Source organism: Aquarana catesbeiana, linkage group LG13 (assembly GCF_042186555.1).
Source record: "Aquarana catesbeiana isolate 2022-GZ linkage group LG13, ASM4218655v1, whole genome shotgun sequence".
In the NCBI taxonomy this organism is placed as follows: Eukaryota; Metazoa; Chordata; class Amphibia; order Anura; family Ranidae; genus Aquarana; species Aquarana catesbeiana.
Window position 1 is genome coordinate 5,313,822 of NC_133336.1, and position 18,510 is coordinate 5,332,331.

Genomic DNA, 18,510 nt, shown 5'->3' on the forward strand with positions numbered 1-18,510 from the left:
TTGAGCGGCTTCTACAGGCAGAACCCAAAACTCCTGTAGGAGCCGCGATTTTTTCATCCAGTGTGCATGGAGCCCTTAGGACGTAACGCTTGCGGAGAGTGGTGTGTGTATTAATGTAGCCAAACTACAGCTGCACATCTAACAAACAACTGCTACATATGTAACAAATATTGTCAGAGTATAGCTGCACACCTAACCAATATCAAACAACTGCTACATATGTAACAATGATTGTTAGAGGAGAACTGCACATGTGACAGATATTTGCAGACCACAGCCGCACATATAACAGTTATTATCAAGCAAGAGCAGCAATTAACAAATATTATGAAATAACTGCTACATTTGTAACAAATATTGTCAGAGTATAGCTGCACATGTAACAAATATTATGAAACAACTGCTCAATATGTAAAAAATATAGTATAGCTGCACATGTGACACATATTTTCAGGCTACAGCTGCACATGTAACAATTTACAAAGAAGTAAACCTTGCTGCAGCTCTAGCAGCTGCAGGGGAGACTGGCAGCACTCACCTTTGGGTTTCTTGCACCTGGTGGGCCCTCCGCCTGTCCAGCCCCGCGGCCAGTCTTCAAGGGAAAGTTGTCAGCTTGTGGGGAGTCTCTGCAGGAGCCCCCAGGACCAGATCCTCTTGTGATAGTGGTTAAATCTCCCATGTCTCAGCCTCCTTAGGCTGCATCTTCCTCCAGTTTCAGGACAGACAGCCCCCCCCCTTTGTTTTTTCTTCCCCCTCCAGCCACCAGGTCTATGTGGTTCTGAGAGAGAACCCAAGCCTTCAACGCAGCCAAAGTGTTGGAGGCACCAAATCAGAGACTTTGAGATCTTCCTCCCTGCAGGGTGACATCTTCCATCCCTCCAAACTGTCCCTGCACAGCACAAACTACAAGTCACCTCCTCAGCAGCAGCAGCAGAGGATGCACAACTCTAGGCAGGCTGACTGCAATGTGTCCTTCTAAGCCTGCTGCAGTCATTCCTCATCCACATCTAGTGAGTCCATTGTGTGTTTGGCACTCAGTGATATTTGATTGTTCCTTTTCTCCAGAGCCACATGATCCTGGATAGGTGGAGGGAGGGAAGGAGGGGGAGAGAGGGGGAGGCTTGCCTCATAGTCACTGGAGGGAAGGGGGGAAGCCCAGCTACCTGGCAGGGAGGTGAGAGCTGATGTGGTGGATTCCAGGGGGCTGGAGGGAAAGGAGGGAGGGGGATCCTGATCTGGATTTATTCCAAGAGTTCTCATTTCTGCTTCACGATGTGATTTTTCTCCAGCGAGCTTCACCGCCGACTAAGGACCAGACAGCCAGACGGGAACGTTCGCCCTCCGACCGTATACTTACGCACGGCTAGAAGTTGACCCCCTGAAAGTGGACCTAGTATCAGACATATATAATATATATATTTTTATCCATGCTCAGTAATGTATTATTGTAACCCTTCCAGGTATTTATTACCTGGTACAGAGATCATTGGACTACCCCTAATAATGACTTCATCTGCTCTTCTGTCCAGAAGGAGGGCACCATCTTTATTCAGGCATCACCCAGGGTCAACATCTATTTTCTGGACCTGGATGCCAGCTCAGAGATGACACAATTATGTAAATGCTGGTCTCTGTGCAGTTCTTGGCTGTGTTTAGATCTCTAACGCCGATCAGCCGCTGCAGCAGCTTCTCAACTTAATGACTACAAGGTTACGATGAATATTGCGCTGATGGTCGGATGTCCCACCATATAAATCACTGTGTGAGCATGCATACTCAGTATATTGTGTTATTGTTTGCTATAAAAATATTTTTGTACTGTTTTTATAATATATGTGTAGTTTTTCTGGGTCCTGAAGAAGCCAAACATTTGGCGAAACACGTTGACCTTACAGGCAATGGAAGAGTCTACTCCATCTATATAGGTCTTCCATCATCTTAGTCTGTATATATGGTTCATCAGCTTTCAGAGATATTTAGATATACACACAGAGGGCATTGATTCCCCAATACGTATGGGGAACATATTGAGGTTTTAATTTTTTTTACTAAATAAAGATCATGTTTCATTAATTGTTATTGGTCTCTTGTGCTGTGCTGCCATAGTCCGTTTGCTAGGGAATGCTTGATATATTTCCCTGTGCTGTGCCATAGTCCGTTTGTTAGGATATACTGGATATATTTCTTTTCAGTTGTTACCTTTTGTATTACATTTTTTTTTACACAGTTACAATGTTGCAGTTTGATCACTAGGGGGCAAAATAAGTGATTGAGAACTGAAGAGCCACAACATGATATTCAAGTCCAAACACAAGCTTATTCCACTGATAAGTTGTTTGTAGTCTAATTACTGTGGAAAAGGAGACTGAAGAAATGCTTCCTCCAGCCTGCAGCAGATTGATGCATCATCTCAGCTTAGACAAAGTCACTGAACTAGAGCAAAAGGATGGAAATTTAATGTTCAAAGATGATATTGATGTTTATTGTGATGAACTGTCAGTAATTAATTTATGTTGACAAAACCAGTGCTGGAGGAAAAAAAATATTCCAGTGTTCATTTTGTATTCCAGTGTTGGGTGGAGCGGGGGGAAGGTTAGAAACCCCTGTCTACTAACAGCCCCCTACAGATTTCACACGAAGCAATGCTTAGTTATGGAGTGACTCTATTAATAAATCCTGTTTAGTGCGAAACGCGTAAGTGGTCTGCCAGCATTTCCATGTACAGTATTTTTAATGCAAAAAATGGATTTATGCAAAGCCAGTTTTGCCACCAACCACATTTTTTTTTTTTTACTGCTGAACACCAACAAGCCGAACGCACACCCAGCATTTAGTGCAGACAAGCGTGAACCCACCCGGAGTGCCGACTAACATGTAAGAAAATGTGTCTTAATATATGCAGCTAAAAAGTAATTCTCTTCTTTTTTTTGGCCCCAAAGGTTTGCATCGCGATAATCTTGTACTGATTTTATACCTGCACAAGGTGACATCTGAGCACAGTCAGGATATATACTCGTTAGTCCTTTTTATAGACTAGAGTCTTATTTACCCCCTCAGACCTACCCCTTTAATTAAAGCCCAACTTTAGACTTCCCACTCTGTCATTTCGCTCCCCTTCCCACCACATGTGATTTTTGTTTAATTCTCTAGTAAAACCTACCTAGTGCCTGGACAAGATCATCCAGTGCCCAGGGCAAAGATGCCAAATTGCACCCCCCCCCCCTATTATGTGTGAGCTTATAAGGAGGAGGGAGAGTGAGAGCACAGCCTGCACCTCCTCCTGGCTCTCTCCTTCCCTCCTCACTGCTTCCAGCGTTGGGCTGACAGAAGTAGTGATGCCGCTGGGCACTACTCCTGTCAGCCTTATAGTAGAGGAAGGAACTTGCGGCACTCCCATCCCTACAATATACACACGCTGTGTTCAGGGCAGCCCTTCTGCCCATCCCTCGCCCTGCCTGTCTCATTGTCAGGGATGGACAGATCTGCATGGCTGCACTTATGAAACTGGGACCAGACTGTGTTTGCTTTAAGTAAGATTTATAAACAGTGAAACCAAAATCCATCCAAAAACGAGCGAACAGGAAACACTGCAAACATAAAGATATAGGTAACCCAAAAACAAAATACCTAACAACATCCTAAGCAAGTAACAGAAAGCCTAATAAACGCATTAACTAACTATATACAATAGGTACAAAAATGAGGAACACACAGTGGCGGCCGCTCATGCATGGCGCAAGGGCGCCACCCCCCTAATCTCTGTGTCCAGCCCCTAATTCTAAATGCAGGGTGCCGGACGCATAGATTCCAAGGGTTTTTTTTTTTCAGAAGCACGTGATTCAGAGCACTATGCCCGGAGCCCACCCAGTTGCGTCACATTAGCGAATTAATATTCGCTAATGTCTTCCTGTTTCTCCTCCTGGCCAATCAGGAAGCGGGTTCTGAGACCTAATTGGCTGGGAGTCCTAAGACCCGATTGGCCGTGGGTCCTAAGTCTTGATTGGCGGAGAGGATAAGCGACCGCCAGGACTCGGGAGGAGATGCAGGGAGGGGAAGCCGCGACCTGGATAGGGTAAGTGCAGGGGCTCGTGGGGGGTCTAGCGATTGACAGGCGAGCGATGCGGCAATCGAGCAATGGGGGAGGGAATCGGCAATCGAGCGCCAGGGGTGGGGGGTGGTTGGTCGGCTGGCTTGGGGGGGGGGTGGCTGGCTAGCTGGGGAGGCCACGGGCCGCCCCCCCCAAGAACATTGAGCACCAGCTGCCACTGGGAACACAGTTAAACAGGGTAATACTGGAGATGCAGGGAGGAGGGGGGAACCGGGACTGGAATCAGGAACAAGGGCGGCAGATATAAGGAAGCAGGGTGCAGGATACAGGGCAAGAACAAGATTAGGAGCCGGATAAATGGCAAGCAGTATCTGGCTATCAAAGCAAAACACTGAAGTGAGAGGCACTAGTAGAGGAGGAACTAAATACCCTCCCAGCATCCAGCATCAGGTGGAGACTGATTACTGGGATCTGCTTGCTGTTAGGAGACACCCACTGGTGGACACTGGAATTACAATTCTCCCCCCAGGGAAACACAGTGCTACCAGCAGGTGATGACACCTATGGAGCACTGGGTCCTCTTCCTCTTCAAAGGTGGGTGGTGCTCAATGATGCAGAGAGTGTTGCTGGATTAATTTAATCAGCACCCTTCTACCTCATTACACTGTGAATGCAGAGCACCAGGGTGATGCCACCTTATAGGGTGGGTCCATGACACCCTGTACTTACAGGATATCCCCAATCTTCCAGGTTAATGTGTGTCATTAACATTAACTAAATACCCTCCCAGCAGCCAGCACCAGGTGGAGACTGATTACTGGGATCTGCTTGCTGTTAGGAGACACCCACTGGTGGACACTGGAAATACAATTCTCCCTCCAGGGAAACACAGTGCTACCAGCAGGTGATGACACCTATGGAGTACTTGGTCCTCTTCCTCTTCAGAGGTGGGTGGTGCTCAATGATGCAGAGTGGTGCTGGATTAATTTCATCAGCACCCTTCTACCTCATTACACTGTGAATGCAGAGAGCCAGGGTGATGCCACCTTATAGGGTGGGTCCATGACACCCTGTACTTACAGGATATCCCCAGTCTTCCAGGTTAATGTGTGTCATTCACATTACCTAAATACCCTCCCAGCAGCCAGCACCAGGTGGAGACTGATTACTAAGATCTGCTTGCTGTTGGGAGACACCCGCTGGTTGACACTGGAATTACAATTCTCCGCCCAGGGAAACACAGTGCTACCAGCAGGTGATGACTCCTAAGGAGCACCAGGTCCTCTTCCTCTTCAGAGGTGGGTGGTGCTCAATGATGCAGAGAGTGGTGCTGGATTAATTTCATCAGCACCCTTCTACCTCATTACACTGTGAATGCAGAGTGCCAGGGTGATGCCACCTTATAGGGTGGGTCCGTGACACCCTGTACTTACAGGATATCCCCAGACTTCCAGGTTAATTTGTGTCATTCAACCTGAAGCCTGAGGACATCTAATTGTTGAAAAGAGTGGGGGGGGGGGAAGGAGATGACTATTGCAGCCTGATCTACCTTTTAACTTTCATTCCTCCTGGGGAACATAAAAATCCATTTTAGCCCAGAGTTGGACTTTAAATACCTTCCTGATGAAATGTGGTCCACATGAAATGGATCTGCTAATTGAAAAGGCTCTTATAGATGATTTCTTTTTCGTGTGTTCTATTATCTGCACCTCTATGCATTTCCCTTTATGACGCAGGAACGGCACTTAGGCATCTCACAGAGATATTACTTAAAATACCCCACTATGTGGACTATTTTACCTTGTAGTAATATTTAATGTGCGTCTCAAACCTATGTATGTTATTAGCACTAATGTCCTGCACTCCGAGCAATACCACACATGGTCAGTAATATAGATTTACTTGGCTGTGGTTTAGGTCTTTAGAATAGGAAGTAATGCATTTGTGTGAGGATTGCAGCAATGCCCTTGTAATTCCGGGAAGAAGGAGATTTAAGGATAATGGTGGGATAGGAGACATTGTGGCTTCCTGTGTCTATCACTGTGTTGAAGCGCATATTCCCAATTCCAATAAAATCTCAGAAGAGGAAATCAGAAAGTTTTTTTTGTTTTGGAATTGCTGATATTCCATAACCACTCTGTGAAAACTTATGGCACCAAAGCCTAAATATATGAAAACCAAATTGTTGGCGCCAACGCAGAATGGGCAAAATTTTTAGTGGTAAGACACCTGGAAACGTCCGCACCTGAATAGAATGATACACTTAGCGTGGAGTTTGATAACTCTCTTGGACTGAAATGAGGTCATAGAGCTCCAAAGGAGATACTTTTTATGGTATTTCAACTGATTTAGTCTTGGCTGTCCTGTCAGGTTCTTCTGTTTCCATCCTCTAGAGCAGTGGCTCTAAACCTCAGTCCTCAAGTACCCCCAATGAGCCATGTTTTGGGAACTTCTCTTAGATAAAATAACTCTTATCAATACCATGTTATTGATATTGATTTAAAGCAGCTGTGCAAAGTAAAACCTGAAAACATGGCCTGTTGGGGATACTTGAGGACTGAGGTTGAGAAACACTGCTCTAGAGAAGGGGTCTCCAAACTTTCTAAACAACTGGCCAATTTACTGTCCTTCAGACTTGGGGGGTGGGGTGGATTGTGGCCATTGGGAGTAAAACAAGGTCCCAACGCCAGCAGTGAGAAAAATGTTGTATCTTTTGTGTCAGTGGGAGGAATAGTGTCTCATCGTTGGTGTCACTGGGTTCAATTGTTAGTGTCATTGGTAGGAATTGTGCCCCATTGTTGGCATCATTTGGCACAATTGTTGGTGTCATTGGGAGGAATTGTGCTCCCCCATTGGTGTCATTGAAATGAATTGTGCCCCTTCATTGGGCCCAGTTGTTGGTGTCATTGGGAGAAATTGTGTCCAATCGGTGTCATTTGGCACAATTGTTGGTGTCATTGGGAGTAATTGTGCTCCACTATTGGTGTAAAATTAATTGTGCCCCTTCATTGGGCCCAGTTGTTGGTGTCATTGGGAGAAATTGTGCCCCATCATTGGTGTCATAGGGCACAATTGTTGGTGTCTTTGGGAGAAATTGTGCCCCACCATTGGTGTCATTGGGATGAATTGTGCCCCTTCATTGGGCCCAATTGTTGGTGTAATTGGGAGGAATTGTGCCCCATCATTAGTGTCATTGGGCCCAACTGTTGGTGTTATTGGGAGGAATCGTGTCATTGGGACCAATCGTTGGCATCATTGGAAGGAATTATGGTCCATTGTTGGTGTCATAGGGCACAATTGTTGGTGTCATTTGGGGGGAGCTATATAGGTATCTTTAATAAATAAACAATAAAGCTGGGCTCAATCATAGATTATACTATAAGAACCAGTCCAGGTTAGTTGAAAGGACTGGTTCTTTTATAATAATGGGGTGCTTTATAAGGACTGGTTCTTATAGAATAATGGGGTGCTTTATAAGGACTGGTTCTTATAGAATAATGGGGTGCTTAATAAGGACTGGTTCTTATAGATTAATGGGGTGCTTTAAAACTAACTGCTCCCCTAAAACCTCCAAGACTACATTTCTGAGTAATAACACCAAACATTGTTCATCCAGAGAATATCGAATCGTCTTCGGGAATCAGGAAGGATTTTTTTCCACAGCTGGAACAAGCTGAACCATTCTTCAAAATATTTTTTTTCCCTTCCTCTGGTTCAACAATGTTCTGTATATGGAGATTTTTTTATTATTGGTTGAATTTGATGGACTTCAGTGGTGTCTTTTTTAGCCCGACTAACTGTTACCATGTTACCAAAAACTCTCCAAAGCATAAATCTCCCGAATTCTGACCAAATTGAAGGGGAAGCTGAAAGTTCTTGATTGTGTTCATACATACTCTTGTTCGTGCTGGAAATACTGGTTGTTTCTTTGTGCTGCTTCTATCTCTCCCAGCCTGAGTTCTGCTGCATAGGGGATTGCAAGAGTCTGATACCCAGTCACATTCATTATTAAAGCTGAAGTTTAATCTGTTTATATTTTGCCTTCTCTGCCCCCCCCCCCCCCCCCCCACACACACACACCTCGTTAACATTCTGATAAAATAAAAACAATTCAGCTTTCTGAAAGTCCCTTAATTTAAATCCAGTGACATCATCAGCAGCCCCCCCCCCCCCAGCCCCTCCTTATACTTAATCCCAAACTCAATCCAGCGCTGTGCCCAAGAGCAGCGGCTGTCTCCCTCCTCACTGGAGATTGAGGCAACAGTGGGAGCCATTGGCCAATCACAGCCAGTGAGGAGAGAACAGGGGCGAGGCTGAGCCGCACTATGTGTGTCAATGAACACACACAGCATGGCTGGGGAGGAAGCCTGAATGAGTGCCCCAAGTTACTCGCTGGGGGCGCACTCAGGGAAGGAGGAGCCCCGGTGTGGGGACCCCTGAAGAAAAGGATTGGAGCTGCTCTGTGCACTTGAAGGGAAGGCTGGAGATCAGATTTAAATAATTACAGAGATACACTATATTGCCAAAAGTATTGGGACGCCTGCCTTTACACGCACATGAACTTTAATGACATCCCAGTCTTAGTCCGGAGGGTTCAATATTGAGTTGGCTCCGCCCTTTGCAGCTATAACAGCTTCAACTCTTCTGGGAAGGCCGTCCACAAGGTTTAGGAGGGTGTCTATGGGAATGTTTCACCATTCTTCCAGAAGAGCATTTGTGAGGTCAGGCACTGATGTTGGACATGAAGGCCTGGCTCGCAGTCTCCACTCTAATTCATCCCAAAGGTGTTCTATTGGTTTGAGGTCAGGACTCTGTGCAGGCCAGTCAAGTTCCTCCACCCCAAACTCACTCATCCATGTTTTTATGGACCTTGCTTTGTGCACTGGTGGGCAGTCATGTTGGAACAAGAAGGGGCCGTCCCCAAACTGTTCCCACAAAGTTGGGAGCATGAAATTGTCCAAAATGTCTTGGTATGCTGACGCCTTAAAGGCTCGTACACACGATACAAAAATCTGAAGTAAAAATTTAGTCCGACGAACGATCTGCCGATTTTCTGATCGTTAGTATGATGCTTTCAACAGCCGATTCCGAATTTTCTGATGACAAAAACTGGATGTGCAGGCTATAAAATTTTGTGAACACGACGTTCGATTTTCATTTAATTAGTACCGATCGCCCCCAAGTGTTAACCCCTTCCCTGCCAGTGACATTTATACAGTAATCGGTAGCTATTTTTAGCTGTATAAATGTCACTGGTCCCAAAAAAAAGTGTCAAAAGTGTCCGATCTGTCCGCCGCAATGTTGCAGTCCCGCTAACAATTGCAGATCACTACCATTACTAATAATAATAAAAAAAAAATTAGGATAAAAACGCCATAAATATATTCCCCTATTTTGCAGACATTGTAACTTTTGCGCAAACCAATCAATATACACTTTTTGCAATTTTTTTTTTTTTTTTTTTAACCAAAAGTATGTAGAAGAATACATATCGGCCTAAACTGATGAAAAATTTTTTTTTTTTTTTTTTTTGGGGGGGGGGGGGGGGGGGGGGGGGGGGGGGGTGTATTTATTACAGCAAAAAGTAAAAAATATTGTTTTTTTTTTTTTTTTCAAAATTGTCGTTTTTTTTTTTTTTATAAAAATTAAAAACCGCAGAGGTGATCAAATACCACCAAAAGAAAGCTCTATTTGTGGGGAAAAAGGACGTCAATTTTGTTTGGGCACAGCGTTGCTCGCAATTGTCAGTTAAAGCGACGCAGTGCCGTATCGCAAAAAATGGCCTGGGCATTAAGGGGGGCAAATCCTTCCGGGGCTGAAGTGGAGAGAGAAAATTGAGTACCGTCCGTGATACTTTTTTTTATTTGCACTAACATACAACTTTTCAGGACAAGCTTTCGGGCGTGTCCCCCTTCTTCAAGGTCCAAGCAGTACTGATTCACAAATTTTTTTTAGCAGAATGTTAAAAAAACAAAAACAAAAGAAAAACAAACAAATACAAATCAATGGTAATAAAGATATCAGCAGAGTTAGTGATATAAGACAGAGGGAGAGCTATAGACTGGAGGGGGGATGCTGGTCACAGAGGGGGTCATAAAACTTTAGTATAATGGGTAAGGAAACCAATATCTAAATTTAGCCCTTTATTTTTTGTATCAAAAAAAATTATCATTCTTAGTTCAAACGTTTTCCTTTCCTGGATAGTTCTGAAATTCCCTTTACGAACTAAAACATTGATGTCTTCTATATTGTGGTTGTGAGAAGGGGCTGAAATGGTTATTTAGTAACTAACATATATTATTAACAGGTGTATTATGGTGGAGATGCGGCTTCACTTATCCCCTAAAATAGTAGAAAGTAACATTCTAAGTATCTAAATGTAACAAGTTCACTCCACAGCACTCAGAGAGTCACTATAGTACATTGATAACTTCCTCTGCTGCAATGATGCAAAGACCCTTCCGGAATCTTCTCTCCATAACCGACCGCACAGAACTCCACAGCATTAAATATGATGAAATAATAATCAGCGCCATTATCTCCAGAACATATATATAGAGGGAAGCAATGCTGTATGAATGGAGGTAATGGGATGCACTGCAATGAATTATAATTAGAAGATTAAAGTAGTGAACCCTCCGGACTGGACGTTGGAAAATACATTTAGGCTTTTACGTGCGCATTACATGTGATAATCATCATCATCATCATCATCATCATCATCATCATCAATGCACACAACACTGGGGCCCACTTGCCACCCCTCTGTAAAGGAAATCAGCGGTGGATTCTTTTCAGAGGAGTTTCATAGGAAATGCAGTGCCTTGAAAAAGTATTCATACCCCTTGAAGTTTCCTACATTTTGTCATGTTACAACCAAAAACATAAATGTATTTTATTGGGATTGTATGTGATAGACCAACACAAAGTGGCTCATAATTGTGAAGTGGAAGGAAAATGATAAATGATACAAATAAATATGTGAAAAGTGTGTGTGTGTGTGTGTGTGTGTGTGTGTGTGGGGGGACATTTGTATTCAGCCCCCTTTACTCTGATACCCCTAACTAAAATCTAGAGGAACCAATTGCCTTCAGAAGTCACCTAATTAGTAAATAGAGTCCACCTGTGTGTCATGTAATCTCAGTATAAATACAGCTGTTCTGTGAAGCCCTCAGAGGTTTGTTAGAGAACCTTAGTGAACAAACAGAATCATGAAGGCCAAGGAACACACCAGACAGGTCAGGGATAAAGTTGTGGAGAAGTATAAAGCAGGGTTAGGTTATAAAAAAATCTCCCAAGCTTTGAACATCTCACGGAGCTCTGTTCAATCCATCGGAAAATGGAAAGAGTATGGCACAACTGCAAACCTACCAAGACATGGCCGTCCACCTAAACAAAATTCAACTTTTTGTCCTAAAAGCAAAACGCTATGTGTGGGGAAAACTAACACTGCACATCACCCTGAACACACCATCCCCACCGTGAAACATGGTGGTGGCAGCATCATGTGGTGGGGATGGTTTTCTTCAGCAGGGACAGGGAAGCTGGTCAGAGTTGATGTGAAGATGGATGGAGACAAATACAGGACAATCTTAGAAGAAAACCTGTTAGAGTCTACAAAAGACTTGAGACCGGGGCGGAGGTTCACCTTCCAGCAGGACAACGACCCGAAACATCCAGTCAGAGCTACAATGGAATGGTTTAGATGAAAGCATATTCATGTGTTAGAATGGCCCAGTCACAGTCCAGACCTAAATCACATTGAGAATCTGTGGCAAGACTTGAAAATTGCTGTTCACAGACGCTCTCCATCCAATCTGACAGAGCTTGAGATATTTTACAAAGAAGAATGGGCAGAAGTGTCCCTCTCTAGATGTGCAAAGCTGGTAGAGACATCCCCAAAAAGACTTGTAGAGAAAGGGGGTTCTACAAAGTATTGACTCCGGGGGGCGCCATACAAATGCCCCTCCCCCCACACTTTTCACATATTTATTTGTATCATTTATCATTTTCCTTCCACTTCACAATTATGTGACACTTTGTGTTGGTCTATCACATAAAATCCCAATAAATCACATTTACGTTTTTGGTTGTAACCTGACAAAATGTGGAAAATTTCAAGGGGTATGAATACTTTTTCAAGGCCCTGTGTGTCACTTTTTGAATAAAGGGACAGGGGGCGCCACCATCTATATATATATATATTTATTTTTTTTATTGACCCCAAAAGAGTAAAAAAAACAATATGCACTCACATGCTGTAAATAGATAAAGTCACAACAAACTGCTCTATGGGCTTTTGCAGAGTTCACCAGGGAAGCGGTCGGGTGTTGCAGAGTTCACCAGGGAAGCGGTCGGGTGTTGCAGAGTTCACCAGGGAAGCGGCCGGGTGTTGCAGAGTTCACCAGGGAAGCGGCCGGGTGTTGCAGAGTTCACCAGGGAAGCGGCCGGGTATTGCAGATTTCACCAGGGAAGCGGCTTGGTGTTGCAGAGTTCTCCAGGGAAGCGGCCCGGTATAGCAGAGTTCTCCAGGGAAGGGGCCGGGTGTTGCAGAGTTTTCCAGGAAAGCTGCCGGGTATAGCAGAGTTCTCCAGGGAAGCGGCCGGGTGTTGCAGAGTTCTCCAGGGAAGCGGCCGGGTATAGCAGAGTTCTCCAGGGAAGCGGCCGGGTGTTGCAGAGTTCTCCAGGGAAGCAGCCGAGTGTTGCAGAGTTCACCAGGGAAGTGGCCGGGTATTGCAGAGTTCACCAGTACAACATAAAGGGGAACAGCAGGATTACAATACAGTTTAATACAGAAGGAATAGGAGCACCCTGCTCATGGAGCTTACAATCTAATGTGGGGGGTCTCCAAACTTTCTAAAGTGCCAGTTTACTGTCCTTCAAAGATTACAGGGGGCCGGAGTGTGGCCAGCAGGAGTATAAAATGTCCTGGTGTCAATGGGAGTAAACAATGTCCCCTCTTTGGTATCAGTGGGAGGAATAGTGTCCCCTCACTGGTGTCATTGGGAGGAATAGTGTCCCATCATTGGTGTCAGTGGGAGGAATAGTGTCCCATCATTGGTGTCAGTGGGAGGAATAGTGCCCCATCATTGGTATCAGTGGGAGGAATAGTGTCCCATCATTGGTATCAGTGGGAGGAATAGTGCCCCATCATTGGTGTCAGTGGGAGGAATAGTGCCCCATCATTGGTGTCAGTGGGAGGAATAGTGTCCCATCATTGGTGTCAGTGGGAGGAATAGTGTCCCATCATTGGTGTCAGTGGGATGAATAGTGCCCCATCATTGGTATCAGTGGGAGGAATAGTGCCCCATCATTGGTGTCAGTGGGAGGAATAGTGCCCCATCATTGGTGTCAGTGGGAGGAATAGTGTCCCATCATTGGTGTCAGTGGGAGGAATAGTGTCCCATCATTGGTGTCAGTGGGATGAATAGTGCCCCATCATTGGTATCAGTGGGAGGAATAGTGTCCCATCATTGGTGTCAGTGGGATGAATAGTGCCCCATCATTGGTGTCAGTGGTAGGAATAGTGCCCCATCATTGGTGTCAGTGGGGGGAATAGTGCCCCATCATTGGTGTCAGTGGGAGGAATAGTGCCCCATCATTGGTATCAGTGGGAGGAATAGTGCCCCATCATTGGTATCAGTGGGAGGAATAGTGTCCCATCATTGGTGTCAGTGGGAGGAATAGTGCCCCATCATTGGTATCAGTGGGAGGAATAGTGTCCCATCATTGGTGTCAGTGGGAGGAATAGTGTCCCATCATTGTTGTCAGTGGGAGGGATAGTGCCCCATCGTTGGTGTCAGTGGGAGGAATAGTGTCCCATCATTGGTGTCGGTGTCAGGAACTACCCCAAGGGCCAGGTAAAATCTAGCGAAGATCCACATCCGGCCCCTGGGCTGCAGTTTGGAGACCACTAAAGTTTGGAGACATTTAAAGGGATGATGTTGGCTATCAGACACCACATGAGGACATCATGTGGTAGAAAAGAGTACTGCGGGTGGACTTGATATTTTATTTTAATGGACTATTCATTTTTATCTTGTTTATTTTTTGGCTGTCTTGTTTAAACCTGAAAATAAAAATAATACATTTTCTAATTTTTTTTACCTGGTAATCCTTCGGATAACACAGTTCCTGTAACATAAAGTCTAAGCTCACTCCTCCTCGGTATCCATGGAGGGAACCATGGGGGTCCCCCAGCCTGGACTCCGCACGCCTTTGTTCATCTCTATTACCCGGTGAGCGGATTCCTGTGGTTCACACCAGAAAGATAACATTGTTTGTTTTCAGCTTGCAGTTCAGTTCACAGGAAGTGACAAAGACCTCTAGTGGCAGAGAAGAGTACTGCAGGGAATATCGCAGCACAAGCTGCCTTTAGATGACCTTTTAATGGGGCTATTCATTTCATCTCGTTATTTTGTGGCTGGAGTTCTTCTTTAATGATCAGAACTGAATGTCTTTTATTTGGAGTTCTACATTTATTACAACTAATGTCTACATGACACACACAGGGTGGGAGGGGAGGGGGGAGGGGGGGTCCTAAAACGCGTTGAATCAGAATGGCGTCCTTTAGGTGAACGAATACTTTGTTCGTGTTTTTCACGTCCCGGCATTGGTTAATCTGTAGCGGGTCATCCATCTGTGGTTTGTATTTTCAGGGTCTTCCTGTACAATTAGGTTATTTAGTGACACGAATCCCGAGTCTCGGACCCCCTTCGTATCTCCAGGAATTTCTCCATTAATGTATCTTGATGGTTCGGCTTCTATAGTCCTTCAGCGAGGGACGGCCCCCTCCGCGTCCCGGAGCGATTTCAGCACTTCACTTCAACACCGGACCATAATAGGCCGTGCCATCTACATACGTGGCTGCAGATGAAAGTACATGGCCTGGGGGGGTGGTGGGGGGGGGGGCGCTCGGCATGCTGGGAGATGGAAGACACTTGTTCTATGTCAGGGACACAATGGCTTCATATCAAAGGGTCTGCACTCACCCGGGGTCTCATTATCCTCATCAATATGCACAACGTGCTCCAGACAACTGGGACAATTCTCCGACTTATTAAATCATAGAAGTAATTATTTCCCGACATAAAATCCTCAGATTAACCTTCTCCGGCTTCCAATTCCCTCGCCATCGGAGCCGCTGCCTTTTGTTTAAAGGGGCGGCGAGACGAAACGGCAAGCTGGTTTATACATTATCTCACAAAAGTAAGTACACCCCTCTGTGACATTTGTGTGAATCTTTTCTTCTATCTTTTCATGTGACAACACTGAAGAAATGACACTTGTCTACAATGTAAAGTAGTGAGTGTACAGCTTGTATAACAGTGTAAATTTGCTGTCCCCTCAAAATAACTCAACACACAGCCATTAATGTCTAAACCGCTGGCAACAAAAGTCAGTACACCCCTAAGTGAAAATCTCCAAATTGGGCCCAAAGTGTCAATATTTTGTGTGGTCACCATTATTTTCCAGCACTGCCTTAACCCTCTTGGGCATGGAGGTCACCAGAGCTTCACAGGTTGTCACTGGAGTCCTTTTCCCCTCCTCCATGATGACATCACAGAGCTGGTGGATGTTAGAGACCTTGTGCTCCTCCACCTTACGTTTTGAGGATGTCCCACAGATGGTCAATAGGGTTTAGGTCTGGAGACATGCTTGGCCAGTCCATCACCTTTACCCTCAGCTTCTCCCGGGAGTTGAAGCTTTGCGTCCGCGTACAACTTGGAGATAGAGATGTCACCTTTTCTTCAAATCAAACCCCAACATCTCTAATCATATGAAGTTAAGAGCCCCCCCTTTACATCAGAGTCCACGGGGTCCCCCTTTATATCAGAGTCCACGGAGTCCCCCTTTACATCAGAGTCCACGGAGTCCCCCTTTACATGAGAGTCCACGGAGTCCCCCTTTACATCAGAGTCCACGGAGTCCCCCTTTACATGAGAGTCCACGGAGTCCCCCTTTACATCAGAGTCCACGGAGTCCCCCTTTACATGAGAGTCCACAGAGTCCCCCTTTACATCAGAGTCCATGGAGTCCCCCTTTACATCAGAGTCCACAGGGTTCCCCTTTTACATCTGAACTCACGGAGTTCCCTTTCATTGTAAGGGGGGACTCTGCAGACTCTGATGTAAGGGAGAATTCTGGGGACCCTAAGGGATGCTCTGGGAACCCTGATTTAAGGGGGGAACACTGAGCACTCTGATGTACAGAGAGGACTCTGCTGTAAGCCGGAAAACACTGTGGCCTCTGGTGTAAAGGGGAACTCTGATGTAAGGGATGCTCTGAGAACCCTGATTTACCTTAGTGGACTCACTCAGAGGCAGGAGAGAGAAGGGGGGAGACTTCAGTCACAGACAGGGATGGATGGTGAGCTCACTCACCCCTTGGCAGTCAGCACCTCTCATCCAGATGTATCTGAGGCTTCAAATTTCCGACCCCCCCCACCAGTGGCGGCTGGTGCTCAAAATTTTTTGGGGGGCACAAACAAACTGAAAAATACTAAACCCCCCACATCAATTGAAGCCTCACTGTGCCCATCAAATGAAGCCACTTGTGCCCAGTATATGCAGCCACTGTGCCCATCAAATGCCGCCACTGTGCCCACCAACCCCCTTTGCAGCCCTTTGCAGCTCCTCTGTGCCCTGAGCCCACCCTATTTAGAAGCCTATTAGAGCCTCTGGCTCTAATCAGGTGCTTCAAAAAGTACCACCCCTCCCACCTCCGCCATAAGAATCCATGTGTCCGGCGTCCTGAAAGGGGCCAGGTGCAAGGATGGGGGGGAGGGGCAGCGCCCGTGTGCCCACAGTGTACGAGCCGCCACTGACCCCCGCCATCCTTTTCTGAGGCACAGCGCCGGGGATTGGAGTGTGGGCAGGCACAGAGGGGGAGGGGTGGGAGGAAGAGGTGCAGATCGAGCTCTCTCTCCTCTCACGTCAGCGGGGGGGGGGGAATTGTTAGTGTTGGCTTTGGGCAGTGTGAAAAAAGAGTGTAACAGACACTCTCAGCTTAGCCAAATGCAGCCGGCAACCCTGCTGGGAAGACACAGTCCAGTCTGAATAATGTGTCCGGGTCTCAGGCCGTCTGAAAACCGGACACATAATTCCCAACCCGAACTGTCCGGGTTAATCCCGGACCTGTGGCAACCCTACTTGGAGTTTCTCTCTATACCAGGATCTATAGTTGTTTCTTCCAGCTGTTATGGGGGAACAGAATAAACCTTGTCAAAAGGAATGTGACTTACCTTCCTAGGCAGGAGGGTGGTCTAGGGTTTGTCAACCCTGTAGTCTTTTTCTCTCTGATGTTTGTGAAGTACAATCTTGGTAACATGTTGGCAGAGAGACCGCCTGGGTGGGTTGGTATTTTCCAGTCCTGGTTTAGGCCCTTTCTGCGAGACTGGGAAAATGGTGGGCCAGTGAAAAGCCTGAGGGTCAAGCATGAACAGCTCCCGGCTTATGTTGCCCCGTGTTTGAAAATGCTTCGGCAGTGGCAAGTAACAGCAGGAGAAGTCAGATCTCTTCCAAGGAAACTTCTTGAGAAGCGGATCATGAGCTCTGCTTTTTGCGAGCCACTGGCCTTGAGGGATTGCCCAAGCCTGGTTTTGGGGGTGGGTTTGCGATTGATTAATTTGGAGAGAATCCCAATGAAGTTTAGGGATCAGGCTTGGCTTGCCTTTCATGGAAAACTATATGTGAAGGGCAACTTGAAGTTTCTTTCCATGAGTGATCGGGGCTGCCCGAGAGTGGAGTGTGGAGGAGTGGTGGAGTCCATGGATCACTTTCTACTTCAATGCCCTTTTAATATAGAGGTGTACAAGAGGGTGGGGAGGGCTCTGAGTATACCCTTCCTCCCCCGTATGAGTTATGCAGAGTGGGTGTATGGGGCATTCCAGACTCGTCGGGATTATGATTTGGAAACACTTTTTTTTAGTTAGTCTAGTAGTCCGTTATTTCACGTGGAGTGCACGGTGTCAGGTATCCTTATGGAGTAAAATCCTCCCTGTGGAAGTGGTGGTGCAGGACATTCTGGGTGAGGTTGGGAAGATTCGGGGTCTTGAGAAAGGCAGGTGGCAGCAGGAGGCCTGGATAAGGGCGTGGAGGAATATCAGGACTCTGTAGCTGCTGCCTGTTGATCTCGGGGTGTGCGGCTTTTCTTTGTATTCTTGATTCACTCCCCTAGATTTTCAAGATGAAATATATTTTTGATAAAAGGCTCCATGCATGGTGACGGTGATGTTCCTTAGTCCGGCTCTCCCGTAGGGATTGTGTTGTGCGCAATTTGGTTTGTACCATTTATTATGTTCTTGTTTTGTATAATCATATTCAATTATTTTGTAAATATGTTTTATTTTTTTATTATGGTTTTATTGTATAGAAGTTGTTGTTTGTAAGATTTTTCAATAAACAAAATGAACCCTACTTGGAGACTTTCCCTAATTCTGTACATTAGCAGCTTCCAGGGCG

The 18,510-nt window shown here is 45.8% G+C and overlaps 1 protein-coding gene across 1 annotated transcript in view; it reads right to left on the reverse strand.

Moving 5' to 3' along the window:
- Nucleotides 1-1,216, reverse strand: part of PRIMA1 (proline rich membrane anchor 1) — a 107,496-nt gene extending 106,280 nt beyond the window's left edge. Inside the window, exon 1 of the mRNA XM_073609882.1 lies at nt 539-1,216. The gene's annotated coding sequence lies outside the window, so the exon portion shown is untranslated. The remainder of the gene's footprint in view (nt 1-538) is intronic.
- Between the last annotated feature and the right edge of the window lie 17,294 nt (nt 1,217-18,510).